This window comes from Pongo pygmaeus, chromosome 10 (assembly GCF_028885625.2).
Source record: "Pongo pygmaeus isolate AG05252 chromosome 10, NHGRI_mPonPyg2-v2.0_pri, whole genome shotgun sequence".
NCBI lineage: Eukaryota > Metazoa > Chordata > Mammalia > Primates > Hominidae > Pongo > Pongo pygmaeus.
The window spans coordinates 8,645,743-8,658,367 of NC_072383.2; the positions used below are offsets into that span (position 1 = coordinate 8,645,743).

Here is a 12,625-nt window from a genome sequence, read left to right on the forward strand (position 1 = left end):
AAAGCAGATTTCATCAGTTTTTGGGAGCTCTCCTGTTGATTCTATTTATTTTTTAAAAATAGAGACAGGGGCCAGGTGAGATGGCTCATGCCTATAATCCCAGCACTTTGGGAGGCTCAGGTGGGCGGATCACTTGAGGTCAGGAGTTCGAGGCCAGCCTGGCCAACATGGTGAAACCCCAAGTTTCTACTAAAAATACAAAAATTAGCTGGGCGACTGTAATTCCAGCTAATCAGGAGGCTGAGGCAGGAGAATCACTTGAACCCGGGAGGTGGAGGTTGCAGTGAGCTAAGATCTCGCCACTGCACTCCAGCCAGGGCGACAGAGCCAGACTCCGTCTCAAAAACAAAACAAAACAAAAAACAATAAAAATAGAGACAGGCTCTTCCTGTGTTGCCCAGGCTGGTCTTGGACTCGTGTATTCAAGCGATCCTCTTGTCTCAGCCTCCCAAAGTGTGTTGGGATTACGGGTGTGAGCCATCACACTGAACCTCCTGTTGATTTTTTTTTTTTTTTTTTTTTTTTTTGAGATGGAGTACCCATCTGTTGCCCAGGCTGGAGTGCGGTGGCCCAATGTTGGCTTGCTGCAACCTCCACCCACAGGTTCAAATGATTCTCTTGCTTCAGCCTCCCCAGTAGCTGGGATTATAGGCACCTGCCACCACGCCCGGCTAATTTTTGTATTTTTAGTAGAGACAGAGTTTCACCATGTGGGCCAGGCTGGTCTCGAACTCCTGACCTCAGGTGATCCACCTGCCTCGGCCTCCCAAAGTGCTGGGATTACAGGCATGAGCCACCCTGCCCGGTCCCTCCTGTTGATTCTCATGTGTCTAGGAATAAGCGCAAAAATCTGGAAGTGTTTTGGTGCAGGCAAAGGATAAACCCTAACTTCATCTCAAAGACATTACTCACCCATAGAGTTTGTCTCACACTTATAGGGATATGCAGTAAATATGTATAACTATTTGTATGATTATCATACATATCTAAACATTGTATAATTTCTCTTTGCTATTTGACTGTTTTGGTATCAATTAGCCTTGAATAATAATAGCTAACATTCATTGAGACTTGCTATGTTATGCATTATGTTTGAGTTACCTCATTCATCCTTCTATCTTAATAAAGTGGTGCTAATATGATCTTCATTTTCCTGATGAGAAAACTGAGGTTTATGGAAGTTAAGCAACAATCTCATGCTGCTAGTAAATACAGCTAGAATTTCAAATCAGATTGATCTGACTCCAGACATGCTAGGTTACTTATAGTATGTCTTCCCAGGAGATTCAGTTGACCCCCCCCCCCCACACACACACCTCCGAACTTCCTGAAAAATATTAATTCACTGGTTAAAAATGAGTGGTGCATGATTATGCCAAGAAAAACTACTTAAAATATTTTTGAGCAGGTGTTGCTACCCAAAGGAGATGTGAGTCCATAGCCGCCTAAACATATCAACCATGAATGCTCAAAGATTATGACTGAATCTATGTACAGCCTTTCTGAACCTTGGGTTTCCAATATGGAAATGGTGTAAATAATTTTTGCCCCTTTATTACTTCATACAAAAAGTATGATGTATGAATTTGATCATTACTCACATAAACATTATCTTAACAATATCATGATAATGGTAATCTGTTTAAGCCTTATCATTGGCTTTGTTTTTTTAAATACCCTCCTGAGCTTTGTTTTACTCCCTATTAGCTTAAGTCAAAAGCAACGTTGTTATATACATGAGAGCATCTTAGAATGTGTATGGCACATAATAGCAATAAATTGAATAACAACTTTTTTTTTTTTTTTTTTTTTGAGACAGAGTTTTGCTCTTGTTGCCCAGGCTGGAGTGCAATGGCACGATCTCGGCCTGAAACCTCCACCTCCCAGGTTCAAGCGATTCTCCTGCCTCAGCCTCCTGAGTAGCTGGGATTACAGGCATGCGCTATCACCCCTGGCTAATTTTTTATTTTTAGTAGAGACAAGGTTTCTCTATGTTGGTCAGGCTGGTCTCAAAACTCCCAACCTCAGGTGATTTGCCTGCCTCAGCCTCCCAAAGTGCTGGGATTACAGGCGTGAGCCACCGCGCCCGGCCCTGAATAACAACTTTTAAGGGCAAGTGGCAAATGAGTTAATAGTCATACTTCCTATCCAGTTTCACCAGTACAACCCACTTTTTCTGGGGACGCACAGTTACCACGAATTGGATTCCTTAAGAGTGGGACTGAAGGAATAGGTTAATTAAATATTATTATCGATCCTCTGTACAATTTTTTCCCTGTGTCAATTTCACTATGTTTATTTTGTCAGATTTTCAGTGTTAGTATCTCTGTGCTCAAGCTTCCCTTGATCACAAAATGCTTCTCTTGGTCTTTGAGTTGAATATACTTTATGTCCCAGGGGGCTGAATATCAGCGTGGAAGTAAATAGCAACATTTTAGTTCTGTAGACCTTATCCCCTTTGTTTTCAAGATAGTGTATCTATCTTATAGGGCGTTTGTTCCTCTAAATTTTGTAAAACTAGACGCCTATCCTAGGTTACTCTCACTGATGTAACATTATAATAGCACTAAACACTTTGAATAGCACTTGATCTGTGTCAGGTGTTAAATATTATATACTTATTAACTCATTTACTCCTTATGACAACTCCATGAGGTAGGTAACTATTTTTATCCTCACTTTTACAGCTCTCAGCCGATAAAGATACAGAGAGGTTAAGTTACTGCAGAGGATCACATAGGTAGTGGAACCATAAATCCAATCCGGGCAGTCCGGATCCAGAAGTTACCACCCTGGGTTATGCCACATCTGGTGGCTCTGGTGACTGAAGTTATTTGGAAGTGAATCTTCCATGTAAACCTGGGAGGTCGTCTGTGGCCCCCCCTTTTTTTTTCCTTAAGAAAAAGTAATAGCGTAGTTGAACATTCATATTCTTAGCCTCCTTTGGGCTATACTTTTATTTTTTATACATAGTTTTAGAATTTACAAAATGCTCTTAAAATATCTCATTTCATTCTCACAACGACTCCGGACTGTACTCTTTTATCTTTTCACAACAAAGGCTCAGAGGAAGCGTAGCAACTAACTTGTCCAAGGTTTACGCTGGTTTCTAGGGGGCAGAGCTGGCGCTATCCACCCCGCCTGTATCTCCAAACCCGCTTCAGCCAGGAAATTTATCATGTGGTTTTAAATTTGCCTCTCAATATACAGAGGTATTGTCTTTACTCCAGTCACGGATAAACACCTTCTAGGTATGAATGATCTTTGTCTCCATATCTTTGCCTACGGGAGGGAGGAACCACCGTAAGCGGGGACTCCGGGCGGCGGCCGGCGGAAGGGCTGGGCGGGAGGCGTCGGGATGCCGGCAGGACCCTGCGCCCGAGGGGGTCGGGAGCTAGTGTCGGGGTTCCAGACGCAGATGGATGGGGCCTGAGCAGGGAATGTGAGGGCGGGGAGGGCGTACAACGGAAGGGACTAATCTCGCGGTTTCGAGTTGGGAGCAAACCTCGCCCCCCACCCCCCCATCCGTTTCCCTTTCTCAGTGAAGGCGGTTTGGGGGCGGGTGGGGAGGCGCGTCCTCGGAGCGCCCTCGCGCTCCCTTTTCGCTCCCCGCGCGCGATCCATCGCTTCTCTTCCCCCCGAGGCCAGCGATGGCTCGGGTGCGGGCGCGGAGCTGGGAGGGCGGCTCTCGACGCAGGTGTCAGATCCGCTCGGCAGTGCTCGGCGCGCTGGCCCGGCCCCCAGCTCCTCCGGCCGCCGCCCCCCGCCCGCCGCCGCGCCGCCGCGCCGCCGCGCCAGGAGGGCGGGGCCGGGGCGCGCGCCGGTCCTCTGCAAGCGGGCGGGCGGCGCTCGGTCTGAGGGAGCGGGGCGGTCTCCGCCGGCGTCGCGCGCGCTGTGTGTGAGCGGGGTCGCGCGCGCGCGCGGCAGGCGAGTGAGGGAACGAGGAGCGGCCGGGTGTGAGTGTGTGGGAGTGAGAGTGTGTGGGAGTGGGGTGAGGGAGAGGCTGACGGGACGCGAGGCTGTGAGAAACTGGGCGAGTGTGCGAGGACGCCCGGCCAGCCTGCGGGAGCCGCGGTCGGCGGAGGAGAAAGGAGGCGGCTCCCGGTATCCCGACCCCCTCCCCCTCCTCTCCTTCCCCCACTTCCAGCCGCCCGGCGGCCCGCGCTTCCTCGAAGGCCCCAGCCCGGCTCAGTCGGCCGAGAGCGAGGGAGGAGCCCCCCTAACCAGGTGAGCGGTACGACCGCTGTTGCCCCCGGGTGTAGAGCAGTGAGGCGAAGGCGCGCCCTCCCGAGTGGGCGAGTTCAGCGGAATGGCTCCCCCGAGTAGCGGGGGCTGGGCCGGGGAGGGGACCGGGCCGAGCGCGCCCGGAGTCCGGGGCTAGTTGAAGCCGGTGGTCGCCGCTCCGCGGAGTCGGTGGGGAGCGAGGTGGGGCCCGGCCTTCGCGCGTGTGCCGGGAGGCGCCGGCCCGTGGCGTGTGCGTGAGACCGGGCGAGCCGTGTCGAGGGGGCGGCGACCTCGGGCGTGTAAGGAGTATGGTTCCCCCCCGGCGAGGGGGTGTGGTAACCCCGGGAACGCCGGCTAGAGTCGGACCCGCGGGCTGCTGACCTGTCCTCGGGATGGCGGCGACACCCCGCCTCCCCCCCCCGCCCCTCATTCCCACAAATTCTATGGAGCGACCGCGGGAGGAGGATCATGTGGTGCGGTCCCGCAGCTACTGTATTCGATTCCACGTTTTCCTCCTTACGTGTAGATTTTAGAGAGTGTGACAGTCATTCCACCTTTTCCTTTGACAGCCCTCTGAATGAGAAGGGGATGACCAAATAATTGCTTGTCTAGTTTTGATTCTTGAAAAATTTGAGCATGATGTAAATATTACACTACTTGCCCCTCACCCCCCCCCAAAAAAAAACCCAACACCAGAGTGGTAATAATTTCAATCTCCCCTTATTAATATGTCCTTATCTCTGATCACACATTTGTTATTCCACTGTTTTATCCCATTTGTATTTGCGAATAGCGATGGGGTGGTAATTCTGTTCTGTGAGTGGGGTTATTACATTAACCATGCTCACTGCAACTGCTATGTAAATTCTTTCAGTATGCTGTCATTTTCCCATTAGTTATATATATTGTTACCACATCTTTGTGGAGTTAGGTTCAACTCTAAATCGGTATAGAAAGTATATGGGCAGCCTACTATGCAGATTTTTTTTTTTGTGGTCTTGATATGTTCAGTATATTTATGGGTGCTCTTAATTATTAACTATAACTATTTAAATTTAAATGTTTTTAAATCTCATTTTTGTTACTTTCACAATATTGGGTAGCTTAAAGGTCATTTCTTCTATTTTAAAAAATGATTTCTTAAAAGCAATTATGAGAATACTTTTAAGATATTCATTTGGAATAAAACACTCTCTGAAATTCCAGTCTCGGAGATTTAACATTTATTTCCTAAATTTTAGTATGTAAACCTCTAATTTTAAAAATAATCATAGTTAAATTTCTTTTCCAATGGTTACTGTTTTATTTGGTTAGTGTGTCAAAGGGGAGGAGGCCTATTTTGTCTTGAGGTAATCAATTCTATTTTATTCCTTTCTAGGTTAGTGCTGTTAATTTCCTTCTTTCATGTCATTGATTTAGTTGTTAGTTTGGCAACATGGCTGTTGATGTTTTTTATCTTTCTCTGTCTCCCTTTTTTCTCTCTTGTCTTCTCTTACCCCTACCAGGTGCTGGAGTCCGCTTGTCAGGGAGGGGGGCAGTCTGTGATTCTGAGAACAGAGCCAAGAAGGGGAACAGCAAATTCAGTCACATAGAATCCTCCACTCAGTCAAGAGCCACTTTTCTCTTCCTGCCTTGCCCCCCGCAGGGGGTAAGGAACTGAGCGTTTAACCTTTAGCCCATTGGCTACCAGCTAAAATTCTACTTATTTTAGTTTCTAGTGGATAGCTTTCTTATTTTGCCCGTGTTTCCTTAGAATCCCTATTTAATATACTTTTGTCAGTAGTAGCATCTAGGAGTAGCAGGGAGAGTGACAATAAATTAGCCCCTTCTTTTTTCCCTTCTCATTCAGGCCCCTTTTCCTCTCCAGAGGGAAATTACCAGTAAACTCTTCTAAATCCTCCACCCCTTCTCAGTCATACTGTGAAGAAACACACACTAAAGTGGACATTATTTGACCAGTGAACACGAACCCAGCTTCAGGCATTGGTTTGTTGTGGCACATGGAGAAACGTCTCTTTTAAAATGTCTCCCAATTACCCTTTTCACAATTTGTATCCACCTAGGATTTGCTGCTGGGGTAAGTCACTAGATTTATTTCTCAAATCTCCCCTCTCTATGAGCTGAAAGACTGACCAACCATGAACACTGGTAGGAGATGGTGAAAGGGGACAGAGCAGAGCCAATTGTTCCACACTTTGGGAAGCAGGAGTAGCTTTTATCATCTTACTCTGGGGAGCAGGCATAGAGACATAAACTGAGTGAAAATGGGTGGAGGAAGAACTTCTATACCCACGAACAACATGTGAAGAGAGAGAACCAAACATAAAGTAAGGAGGGTGAGTTTTATTGTATGTTGCTTGCTGACAACTGTTTTGGGGGCGCTTCAGTGATATACATTCATAGAAAGACTTTGTTTTATGGCAGATTAGTTTACAAAGAGTATTCTGCAAGTGGGATTAAGTCACAAGCAAATGAGAAAAGAGCCTCTAGAAATTGTAATTATGTGTCCTGGCACAGTGGCTCACACCTGTAATCCCAGCGCTTTGGGAGGCTGAGGCAAGCGGATCACTTGAGGTCAGGAGTTCGAAACCAGCCTGGCCAACATGGTGAAACCCCGTCTCTGTGAAAAATATAAAAATTGGCTGGGCCTGGTGACGCACACATGTAGTCACAGCTACTCAGGAGGCTGAGGCACAAGAATCTCAGGAGGCTGCTGAGGCACTTGAACCTGGGAGGTGGAGGTTGCGGTGAGCCGAGATTTTACCACTGCACTCCAGCCTGGGCAACAGAGCAAGACTGTCTCAAAAAAAAAAAAAAAAAAAGAAAAAAGAAATTGTAATATTTTATTAGAATCTGAGGGAGGAGGAGACTGCGATAGTGAAAAAAGTATTATTTTTAAATGTTAGCTGTGCTGATATGTGCAGTTGTTTCAAGAGAGGTTGAGTAGGGAGATTACATACAGATGTTGGAAATTGTCTCTTAATTGTCTCTTGGAATTTTCTGCTTGTCATATGAGGGATTGTTAAGAAATAAGATAGTACCTCCAAAAGTATCTACATAATACATTTTAGATTTATATGCCATATGTATCTGTGTACATGTTAGGTTTGTAGAAAAGTACTGACTTTCTGGCTTCATGATAACTAATGCCATGGTGTTATTTTTAATGTTTTCTTTTTCAGTGTTTTTTTTTTCCCCCTCAAAATTGGCTTGGAGGACAAAAGCCACAGAGCTAGCCAGCTCTACTCCCCTAGAGGCTGGTCTGCATGGAACCCATCTGTTTATATCTTTTTTCTTCTTTCTGAAATTTTGTTTTTGTTTTTTCTTCTAACTTTGTTAACAAAGCTAATTATTTCTGGATCAGTTATATGATCGTTATGGGAAGTAAGCACAGGCCTGATCTCTTTTTTTTTTTTTTTTTTTTAAGAGAGCCCGAAAACATTAATTAGGAATTTTGGATAGCTACATTTAGATTTTACAGGGGCCGGGTGCGGTGGCTCACACCTGTAATCCCAGCACTTTGGGAGGCTGAGGCAGGCGGATCACTTGAGGTCAGGAGTTTGAGACCCGCCTGGCCAAAATGGCAAAACCCCGTCTCTACTAAAAATACAAAAATTAGCCAGGTGTGGTGGTGTGCGCCTGTAATCTCAGGTACTCGGGGGGCTGAGGCAGGAGAATTGCATGAACCCTGGAGGCAGAGGCTGCAGTGAGCTTAGATTATACCACTGCACTCAAGTCTGGGTCAAAGAGCAAGACTCCATCTCAATTAAAAAAAAAAAAAAAAAGATCTTATGGGGACACCCATTTGCCTGGTATTTAATATTAAAATAGCTATGATTTTTTGATATTCTTTTACAACTTGATATAGCAGATTATTAAAATATGTTCTATTCCATAACTTCTCAGTGTTACATGTCAGGTTATACATTTCCCACTGGGGATAACATCAGGGAATAAAATGGTTGTGGGTTCTTTCTTCATGGAGTTTACAGACTAATTTTGGTAATCTCTGTATTTTTTATCTGTCTATCAGTTATCCGAGCAGTATCTGAAGGAGTCTACTGGATTCTTAGGAAATGCGTACTAATTTGTGAATTGATGAGCTGGCAAAACAAAAATCTCTTTAAACATTTACATGCCTGATTAATTTTACTACCTTTTATTTCAAAAGTGTCTGTATATCAAGTTGTGACAAAAAAGATTCAAACTTGTTCCTTTCTTAAATGCTTTTATTCTGTATTCAGCTTCTTAACGTTTTTTTTCCTTCTGATACTAGCTTTTGGCTTCATGTTCCTATAAATTTAGAAATAAGGTCTCTAAAATGGGATACAGAATTGCTGTATAAGATCAGACCATTTCTTACTACTGTGCTTTCCAATTTTGAGGAGTATTTGAATTTTTCATACTTTATCAGAAAACTGCATTTTGAAAAGTCAGGCAGGTTTGCCCAAATAGCAACCTTGGAATTCTTCCCTGAGGCTTTGGAGTTCTCAGTTGTTAGTTTACTCCTTTGACATGTGATTTAGTTAGCCATATCTGTAAAGCCTTGGGCTTTAGAGTAAATGAATAGCTTTCTAACTCCTTGTTCAAAGTAATATCTGGGAAGAAAATTTAGACAGAAGGCCAGACATTTGTCATGTTAAATATGAAACTTTGGGACTTTGAACTGTACTGTGCATTAAACCTAGGAACTGTTTTCTGTGCCATGTTCCAGAAATAATTTGATGTAAGTTTCTTTTATTAAGTGAAATCATTAAAAATGTTTGGAGGCTGGGCATGGTGGCTCACACCTGTAATCCCAACACTTTGTGGGGCCAAGATGGGTGGATCACCTAAAGCCAGGAGTTCGAGACCAGCCTGGCCAACATGGCGAAAACCCATGTCTACTAAAAATACAAAAGTTAGCCAGGTGTAGTGGCACGTGCCTGTAATTTCAGCTACTCGGGAGGCTGAGGCAGGAGAATTGCTTGAACCCAGGAGGCAGAGGTTGCAGTGAGCCAAGATCGCGCCACTGCACTCCAGCCTGGGCAGCAGAGTGAGACTCCCTCTCAAACAAAAAAAAGAGAGAGAGAAAGAGAAATGTTGTTTGGATTCCAGAAAAACTTTTTTTTTTTTTTGAAGGCAGAGTTTTGCTTTGTCACCCAGGCTGAAGTACGGTAGTATGTGATCATAGCTCACTGCAGCCTTGAACTTCTACGCTCAAGCGAACCCCCTGCCTCAGCCTCTTTAGTAGCTGACACCATAGGCCTGTGCCAACATACCTGGCTAATTTTTTTTTTTTTTTTTACTTTTTGTAGAGATGAGACCCCACTGTGTTGCCCAGGCTAGTCTTGAACTCCTGTCTTCCTACCTCAGCCTCCTGAAGTGTTTATTTTTTGTAGAGTTAAGGTCCCACTGTGTTGTCCAGGCTGGTCTCAAACTCCTGGCCTCAAGCAATACTTTTGCTTCAGACTCCCAAAGTACTAGGATTACAGGTGTGAGTCACTGTGCCTGGCCCCTACCACTTTCTAATTGTGACTTTAAACAAGTTATCTAACCTTTCTGCTAGAACAGCGTCACTGCCAAATGAAGACCATAACACACTGCAGAGGGATGGTTGTGAGGATTAAATGATAAAAATAAACCATCTCATATTGTGTTTGGTACATATAATTACTCAGTATGTGAATTTATTTTCTTTATCCAAATTAGCTTTGATGGTTCTGATTTTTTTGTAGAAAAAAAGCATAGAGAAATAGAAAATCTTAATTCCAGTCTTGGGTCTACTATTGTGATATCTTGGGCTGGTCTTTCTTTAAATTGGGATAATAGAAGCCTGTGTTCGTCACATTATTATATACAGATTAAGTGACAAAATATATGTAGAAAGTGTTTTATGTGTCGGACGTGGTGGCTCAACGCCTGTAATCCCAACACTAGGAGGCTGAGGCAGGCGGATCATTTGAGGTCAGGAGTTTGACACCAGCCTGAGCAACATGATGAAACCCCGTCTCTACCAAAAAATGGAAAAATTAGCCGGGTGTGGCGGTGTGTGCCTGTGGTCCCAGCTATTCAGGAGGCTGAGGTGGGAGAATCACTTGAACCCAGGAGGCAGAGGTTGCAGTGAGCTGAGATCACACCATTGCACTCCAACCTGGGTGACAGAGTGAGACCTTGTCTCAAAAAAAAAAAAAAAAAAAAATTGATTTGGTAAGGAAAATGGCATTTTATAAACTCAGATCACCTAAACATGCTTATTTGTTGAACATGTTTTCTATCATGACTTAACCTGTAGAAAGAGAAATTGTCTTTGTAACAAATAGAATTGTTTAAACATAGACTTTAATAATTCATCTTATAGCACTGGCAGACCCTAGTTTTTAAAAATACACCTTAATTATATACTATGATAATGGCTTGGGTACAAATGTTAACACGTCTGTTAAGTTTTCCCTGACTGCTAAAGTCATTCTTCCAGAGGATGTGTTACTTAACGAATGCATTAACACTTGAGCCGTGGCTCATGCCTGTAATCCCAGCTATCCGGGAGGCTGAGGCAGGAGAATTCTGCTTGAAGCCAGGAGTTTGAGACCAGCCTGGGCAACATAGTGAGAACCTGCCTCTAAAAGAAGAGGAAAAAATTAGCTGGGTGTGGTGGTACATACCTGTAGTCTCAGCTACTTGGGAGGCTGAGGTGGGAGGATTATTTGAGCCCAAGATTGAAGGCTGCAGGCCTGGAGCAGAGCAAGACCTCACCTCTAAAACAAACACACACACACACCACATACCCCCCCCCCCCAAACTAAAACCATTTGAGCTCAGACTTTACTAAATAGGTAAGTGTTTGGGGTATATATTCCAAGCAACAGGAAGCATGAAAGAATATAATGTGTTTAGAAAATTGGAAGTGACAGAGGGCAGAAGATTTATTTGGAGGCTTTTATAGTCCAAGTGTCATAAGTTGAATATACTGGAGATAAGAGTAAAGTGGGCCAGGCATGGTGGCTCATACCTGTAATCCTAGCACTTTGGGAGGCCAAGGCAGGAGGATCACTTGAGGTCAGGAGTTCGAGACCAGCCTGACCAACATGGTGAAACCCCATCTCTACTAAAAATACAAAAATTAGCCGGGTGTGCTAGCCGGGTGTGGTGGCACACGCCTGTAGTCCCAGCTACTCGGGAGGCTGAGGCAAGAGAATAGCTTGAACTAGGGAGGCGGAGGTTGCAGTGAGCCAAGATCACGTCACTGTACTCCAGCCTGGGTGACAGATTGAGACTCCATCTCAAAAAAAAAAAAAAAAAAAAGTAAAACACCGGTGATATTAATATTTAGAAGTTAGAATTAGCTTTGTGTAAACAGTGAAAGAAGGATGGAGATAAAAATTGATGCCCAGTTGTCTGAATCGAGTGCCTTAATAAGGATAGGTATATCAGTCAGGGTTCTCCAGGGAAATAGACTCAATAAGATATGTATATATATATTTTTAATTGCATATGTATTTTAAGCAGTTGGCTCATGATTGCGGAGTTGCTGAGTTCAAAATCTGTAGAGTAAGCAGCAGTCTGTAAACTCAGACAGGACTTGATGTTGCAGTCTTGGGTCTGAAATTTTTGGGCAGACCAGTAGACTGTCAACTCAGGTAGCATTTCTGTGAGTCTGTCTGTAAGTCTTGAGTCTTGAGGAAGAGTTCCTCCTCAGTTTTTACTTTTTAGCAAGACCTTCAACTGATTGGATGAAGCCCCTCCACATCATGGAGGATAATTTCCTTTACTTAAGGTAAACTGATTAGATGTTAATCACATATAGAAAATACCTTCAGCAATGTAGAGACTGTTGTTTGCCCAAATAGCTTGGAACCATTGCCTCACCAGGTTGATGTAAAATTTAGTGATCACAATGGGGAATATAGGTGCTGAAACATATCTGTGAATAAAAATACATTCTTTGTTTTGTTTTTTGTTTTTGAGGCGGAGTTTTGCGCTTGTCATCCAGGCTGGAGTGCAATGGTGCGATCTCAGCTCACTGCAACCTCCGCCTTCTGGGTTCAAGTGACTCCCCTTCCTCAGCCTCCCAAGTAGCTGGGATTACAGGCGCCCACCACCATGCCTAGCTAATTTTTGTATTTTTAATAGAGACAGGGTTTCACCAGGTTGGTCAGGCTGGTCTTGAACTCCTGACCTTGGGTGATCCACCTGCCTCGGCCTCCCAAAGTGCTGGAATTACAGGCGTGAGCCACCACGCCTGGCCTTTTTTTTGAGACTGAGTTTCGCTCTTGTCACCCGGGCTGGAGTGCAATGGCACAATCTTGGTTCACTGCAACCTCTGCCTCCCGGGTTCAAGCGATTCTCCTGGCTCAGCCTCCTGAGTAGCTGGGACCATAGGTGTGCACCACTACGTCCGGCTAATTTTTTTGTATTTTTA

At 44.6% G+C, this 12,625-nt stretch overlaps 1 protein-coding gene across 12 annotated transcripts in view; it reads left to right on the forward strand.

Annotated features, from left to right (window-relative positions):
• Positions 1-12,625, forward strand: part of RIMKLB (ribosomal modification protein rimK like family member B) — a 101,397-nt gene that overhangs the window by 13,123 nt on the left and 75,649 nt on the right. For 7 of the 12 annotated variants that reach the window (XM_054442289.2, XM_063672392.1, XM_063672390.1 and 4 more), the window contains exon 1: positions 3,704-4,227. The exons of 1 other annotated variant lie outside the window; for it this stretch is intronic. The gene's annotated coding sequence lies outside the window, so the exon portion shown is untranslated. Of the gene's footprint in view, positions 1-3,207; positions 3,252-3,703; positions 4,228-5,729; positions 6,561-12,625 lie in introns of those variants that run through there. 4 more of the 12 variants (XM_054442288.2, XM_054442294.2, XM_063672397.1 and 1 more) reach the window with 3 other exon arrangements.